The following is a 7,120-nucleotide window of genomic DNA, read 5'->3' on the forward strand; positions in this document are numbered from 1 at the left end:
GGAATCAACAATGATACTTATGATTTGGAATATATGGAATGTGAGGGGCATGAATAGGCCCTACAAATAGAGGGAAATGGGTAACTACTTGCGCAGAAATAAAATTAATGTAGCTTCTTTATTGGAAACAAAGGTGAAGGAAAGTAAGTATAAAGATAGTATTAATAGAATACCTAGAGGATGGATAATGCTAATAACTATGTGCAATGAATGGTAGAATATGGCTCCTATGGAAGGATACTGAGGTAGCCATGACTATCAAAATTATCCATGTTCAATTTATACATTACGCAGTTCAAGATAGAACTTCAGATTTCCATTGTGAACTTACAATTGTGTATGCAAGTAATAGTAGGTGATTTCAAGCATGACTCAGGCATGGAGTGTGTATGGTGATTTCAACTCTCCACTATTTTTGGAAGAAAGATTCGGAGGCCAACTTGTCACAGATGGAGAAACTCTTGATTTCAGGCAAACTTGTGATGCTGCTTGCCTTACTGATATGAAATCAATGGGTAGATTTTACACTTGGACCAATAAGCATGTATGGAGAAATACCGATGGGGCGCTTTGCAATAAACAATGGATAACACAATATGGGAATGTGACAACTAGGTTCCAAGAGAATTATTTCTCATACTACTCTCTAATTCTACTGGAGTTTTCTAATGCTAATGGACATGAAAGGAAACCTTTCAGATTTCTTAATGTTTTGACTGAAAATAAAGGTTCCATGTACATCGTGACGGAGGCATGGAAATTAAAGGTGAAGGGCAGTGGTATGTTTAGAGTATGGCAAAAGTTGAAACATTGTAAAGAACTATTGAAACAACTAAAAGATTAGGGACTTGGCAGTATTGACAATAGAATTAATGTAGATAGGAAGCAACTAATGTTCCTACAATCACTTGTCAGTACAACTACTGATCTAGATATATTAGAGCAAGCGAAAAAAGCAAGCAATGACTTAAACAAATGGCTGGAGATAGAAGAAAGAGTCCTAAAACAGAAATCAAAGGCTCACTGGATCACTCATGGAGATGGAAACAATTAATATTTCTTCAATCATTTGAAAGGCATAGCAAGTAACAACTCTATATCTTTATTGAAGGATATAAATGGTAACTTACTTAAAACTCAATAGGATATAGAAAGAGAGGTTCTTATCTTCTACAAAGGCTTATTGGGCTCTTCAACAGATGGTCTCCCTTCTATAGACTTGCAAGTCACGATACAAGGACATAGTGTGACCCTTTCTAGAAAAAGCTATGTGAGCGAAGGTCAATTCTAAAAAAATCAAATTTGCTTTATTTGAAATTAATGAAAAAAAATCCCCTAGAATAGATGGATATAATGCTACATTCTTCAAAAAAGCTTGGCACATATTACAAGGAGATATTAAACATGCTTTCCGAGAGTTCTTTACATAAAATAGATTACTCAGAGCTGCCAACAACACTGTGATTAATTTAATACCTAAAAATGGCCATCCCGAATCTACAAGGGACTTAAGAACCATGATTGTTAAACTAAAATATATAAAATCAAAAATTATTTCTAGAAGGATTAAAGGGGTGTTGGATACCATAGTGGGGCAAAGCAGTCAGCTTTCATTCCAGGAAAATTAATAACTGATAATATAATCCTTATCCATGAATTGGTAAAGGGTTACAATATAAAACACATATCCCCAAGATGTATGATTAAGGTGGATCTTTAAAAAGCATACGACTTAGTAGGGTGGTTTTTATAGAGAAGATGCTAAAAGAACTTGAGTTCCATGCAAAAATGGTTGGTTGGATTATGATGTGCATCAGAACGGTTAGTTATACTTTCATGGTTAATAGGTTACTCACAAACACTTTACATGCTAGGAGAGGGGTGCGATAAGGTGATCCTCTTTCTCCTTATATTTTTGTTATGGTTATGGAAGATCTAAATAGGTATTTGAACAGTTTAAGAGATGAACCTAATTTTTATTACCATCCAAGATGCCGAAAGATCAATATAGTTCGCATTTGCTTTGCAGATGATCTACTCATGTTTTCCAGGGGTGACATTAAATATATTCACCTTCTCAAAGCCAAGTTCACTGGATTCTCTGAAGCTTCAGGACTTAAAGAAAATTTGAACAAAAGTCGAGTGTATTTTGGGGGAGTAAAGAAAGATACCATCTATGACATATCAACTTAGTTGGGATTTGAAAGAGGAGAATTACCTGTGAAGTATCTCGGTGTGCCACTGTCCACCAAAAGACTTACCATAATGTAATGCAGAACTTTGGTGGAAAAAATTACAGGAAGGATTACTAATTGGATGTCAAATAATTGTCTTATGTAGGAAAACTTCAACTCATTAAAGCTGTTATCTTTGGCGTGCAATCATACTGGTCACAACTCTTTTTGTTGCCTAAAAAAATTACAAAATTGATTGAATCCATATGCAGGAGATACCTTTGGATGGGAGATGCGAACATATCTAAAAGAGCCTTGGTGTCTTGGAATAAAATATGCTTGCCTAAAGGGGCAGGTGGACTCAATATTATTAATATTAAGATTTGGAATCAAGCTGCTATATGTAATTTACTGTGGGCCTTGAGCCAAAACAAGAAAAAATTATGGATTACATGGATACACACATACTTACATAATAAAGCAAAATTGGCAAGATATGGAGTGTCATCATCAAGCTGCTTGGATGATAAGGAAGACATTTCATATGAGTAAATATTGGTTGAATCAGAATATGTCCTGTCAAGTTATCAAAAATGGAAAATTTCATATTGCTGCAGCCTATAAAATACAGAGAGGTAATGTTAATAATGTTGACTGGAAGCATCTCATATGTCACAATGCACCTGAACCTAAGCAAGTGTTTATTCTAGGGATTGCATTGTATGAAAAGATGAGAACAAAAGACAGGTTAAGGAGATAAGGTATAGATGTAGATGGAAGATATGTTTTCTTCCATATAGAGCCTGAAACAGTTTCTCATTTATACTTTGATTGTACATATACAAGATCTTTATGGGTAAGGTATCTGGCTTTGTTTAAATGACATAGATAAAACACCTTTGACTTTGGTCTTTGCAAACTTCCTGAGCTTTAGGATCTCTACCTTTTTTACGACTCACACCACGAGTCATATGGTGTGGTTACGGTTCAGGTGACCCTAGTCGTAAGTTAACTAGTGTGTTATTGGTAAAGTTATGTCCTGGTTACGAGAGACTCCTCATGAGTCGTATGATCATGTGACGAGTGGTTAGGGTCCAGTTGTATGTTGTCCAATGTCCTAGCCCTTGGGATTTTATTTTGGTCATGACTAGACCATACGAGTCGTATGGTTTAGTAACGAGTGGGACTAGGAAGTCATAAATTGTATAGTGTGTGGTGTCTAATTCTCTATCTTGGTGAGGACTCAATGCTATAATTCGTAAGTTGTGGTGATGATTCAATGGGTTGACTCATAACCAAAGGCGGAATTTTATAGCTTTAAGCTAGGGGCACTTTGGATATTTCCCACCCAAAGACCTTAAGACCCCACATATTATAACACCTTTTGGTCATTTATTATACCCTTTACAAGATCAAACTCTCTCAAAAAACTCTTAAGAAAGATTGGTCTAGGGTTTCTTCAAAGTGGTTATCTAAGAGCTTGGGGATCAAAATCTCTTCGTGAATCTTCGTAACTCAGCATTTGACTCTTCCCTTACTTTTAGTTCACTAAAAACATATGTTTAGCATATTGTTCAAGAGTCATTAATGCTGGTTTTATAAACCGAGGTTGAGGGTTTGAATGGATATTATTAGGTATTGCTTCCTCAAGATTTAATTTATAATTATGCATATTTTTGTCATGCCCGAACTGGGACCCTGGCTGTGAAAAGCATTCCGAACTATGAAGGCCCAAAACACCCCTATCTATCTGGTAATTATGCACATAATTCATATGATAAAAGAAATGCGGAAGATTCACAATACTACGAAAACATGGTCAACCTGAATGTGATCATAACACTAAAACTGAAATCCAAGATATATCTGAATAATAATGTCTGACTCAGTCTGTGAAATATCTATTATGGACTAAACAAACTATCTGAAAACTGGGACAAGGCCCCCAGTAGACCAAAACAGACCAAAAGATAATTATCTGAAATAACCAGGCCTTCTGGATCATAGAAGGCTCACCACTGCACAATCTGATCTGCGATCTAAAATATCTACTGTTTATCTGGACCCCTAGACTATGCCGTAGAACCTGGAGGGAGGGGGGTCAGCACAAAAGTAATGGAACGCGAAGCAATCCAAATAGAGTACTTGAACATATATATAAAATAGATGAGAGAAATTTTTCATCAAATGTCATACATAAAATAGTTTCTGGAAACACATGGGCATCATTCGAGTAGTCATAAATCATTCTTGTCAAAATAGTTTCTGATCTTTGTATTACTTCTGAGTTAGGTGGCACTCCCCTACATTTTCTGATATTCCACGGGCTATATAGAATCCGCCATTGACTAGGCGGGGAAGCCTCCAACTTGAGTGTACCGCAAGGGTTGGAGTCTCTGATTCTAATACGCCATATGGCACTAGGCCAGAGTAATATAAGATATACCCGGATCGACAAATCACGATTTCAGACATGAGTATCTGGACTCATGCCTTCTTCGGGGAACCACCTAACATCTCTTTCTGCCCAATTTTTTTAACCATTTCTAATCATGCAACATTAGAATCACAAAATCTGTAAATTTGATTTCAAACTGCATTTTATTCTATTCTGAATTTATCATGGCATTTTCTGATTTGGTGTCATCACACCAAGACTTGCAAGTTCTATTTCTGAGACATAATGCAATAAGCAAGATCTTTCATAAAAATTTAGTTTCAAACCACCCAAAACATGTAATTTGCATAAAAGATTTCATGCTCTGAAAACTCAAGTCAAAACCATGCAAAAATTCTCATCAAACATAAGGTGGTCACATGCTTTTGGCAAAACCATGCACTCTTTCATTATATATATATTCAACATTCACAACTCTCTCTTTTGTATTCAAAAATCATATTCAAAACATAGCAAAAGTCAAAGTATTTCATATCATGCTCTTCAAAACGCATTCAAAACAATTTATATCATACGAAGATAAGAAAACTCATAACAAGAGAGGGATTCATTATAATTCATGCTCTCAATTGAATAACCATTCTTGAACACATACGTACATATATACATAATTTCAAATCAATTTGGGGGAAAGACCTAAAGACCAAAATAATACCGTCAAAACTTCTAAAACATGATTATATTCATAAACTTCAAAACCCCATTCTTAAAATATGATTTCTATGCCCATGAGATTTTAGGAAAAACCCCGCGTACCTTGAGTTAGGAACACAATAGGTGCTTATTGAAGCCTACGACCTGGGGATTCCAAATATGCGATCAACTTCGAAACCTACTGTTGAATCTTGAACTACTTGGGTTTTTATTTTGAAACCCTAGAGAGGATTCTTGATGATTTTGATAAAAATAGGGTTAAGTTGCTCAAACATACCCTAAATCCTTTATTTAGACGATTTAAAAGGTTAGGAAAAAGTCAAAATTACCCTTAATGACTTCTAAAATGAATTAAAAATTTGAATAAATAAAAACCTGATTTTGGGTGCCACCGCGACGCACCACAATCGCGGTGGTCCGCTGGAATTTGATGAGTGGGAAATTGGGTGCCTCCGCGATGCGCTGCTATCACGGAGCCCTACTGGAATTTAACGATTGTCAATTTGACCCTCTCCGCAATGCGCTAGACACCAAGATGATGTTTACGACTGGAACTATAGATTATTCATAACTTCTTCACTGAGGGTCCGTTTTGGACGAATCTTACATCATTGGAAAGCTAATTCAGTCATCTACGTAATGAAAGGTTGAAATCTAGGAAATTCCACATGAAAAAAAATATGTAGATCATTCTAGAAGCTAATGCTTAGACTTTCCATGGATGGAATTTAGCTAAGAAGATGTCGGGGTATTACAATATCCCTCCTTGGGATCATTCGTCCCCGAATGATGATGCGAAAAACAGACAAGCATGATTTCAAGCAAACAAAGGCATGGAATGAAAGGACAAAGATTGTACCTTCCATTACTTCATTCACCGGATCAAATAAATTTGGATATCTATCTCTCATATCATCTTTGATTCCTAAGTTGCTTCTTTGACTTTTTGATTTCTCCATAACAGTTTAATCGAAACAATCTCTTTCCTTCTCAACTTTTTAACTTGGCGATCCAAAATTGCTACCGGCTCTTCTTCGTAGGAAAAGGAGTCTGTCACCTTGATTTCTTCGATGGGTACTACTAACGAGTGATCTTCAATGCACTTCTTCAATATGGATATATGAAATACCGGATGGACAAAACCCAAACTTGCAAGCAACTCTAATTCATACGCAACTCCACCTATTCTTCTCATAATCTGGTATGGTCCTATATAGCGAGGACTCAGCTTACCCTTCTTCCCAAATCGCATATGGGAGAAACCTTAAGAAATACCCAATCTCTAACCTCAAACTCTAACTCTCTCCTCCTAACATCGGTGTAGGATTTTTGATGACCCTAAGCTATTTTAAGTCATTCTCTAATAAGCTTCACATCTTCCATCGCCTAATCAACAAGATCAGGCCCAAACATCTGCATCTCACCCACTTTATAACACCCTATTGGTGACATACATCTTATACCATACAATGCCTCAAATGGCGTCATCTTAATACTAGAATGGAAACTGTTATTATATGCGAACTTTATCACTGGCAAGTGCTCCACCCAACTACCTTTAAAATCAATCACACAGGCCCTCAATATATCCTCAAGGGTGTGAATGGTGCACTCAGATTGCCCATCAGCCTGAGGGTGGAATGTTATACTTAGGTTCACTTGGGTACCTAAGCCTTTCTGAAAAGATTTCCGAAACTGACAAGAAAACTGCGTACCTCGGTCGGATATGATAGACACAGGTTCCCCATGCAAATGAACTTTTTCTGTGATGAATAACTTAGCATAATCCTCTCCCGAATAGTTAGTCCTGATAGGCAGAAAGTGAGCTGACTTG

This window comes from Capsicum annuum, chromosome 8, assembly GCF_002878395.1.
Source record: "Capsicum annuum cultivar UCD-10X-F1 chromosome 8, UCD10Xv1.1, whole genome shotgun sequence".
NCBI classification, from domain to species: domain Eukaryota; kingdom Viridiplantae; phylum Streptophyta; class Magnoliopsida; order Solanales; family Solanaceae; genus Capsicum; species Capsicum annuum.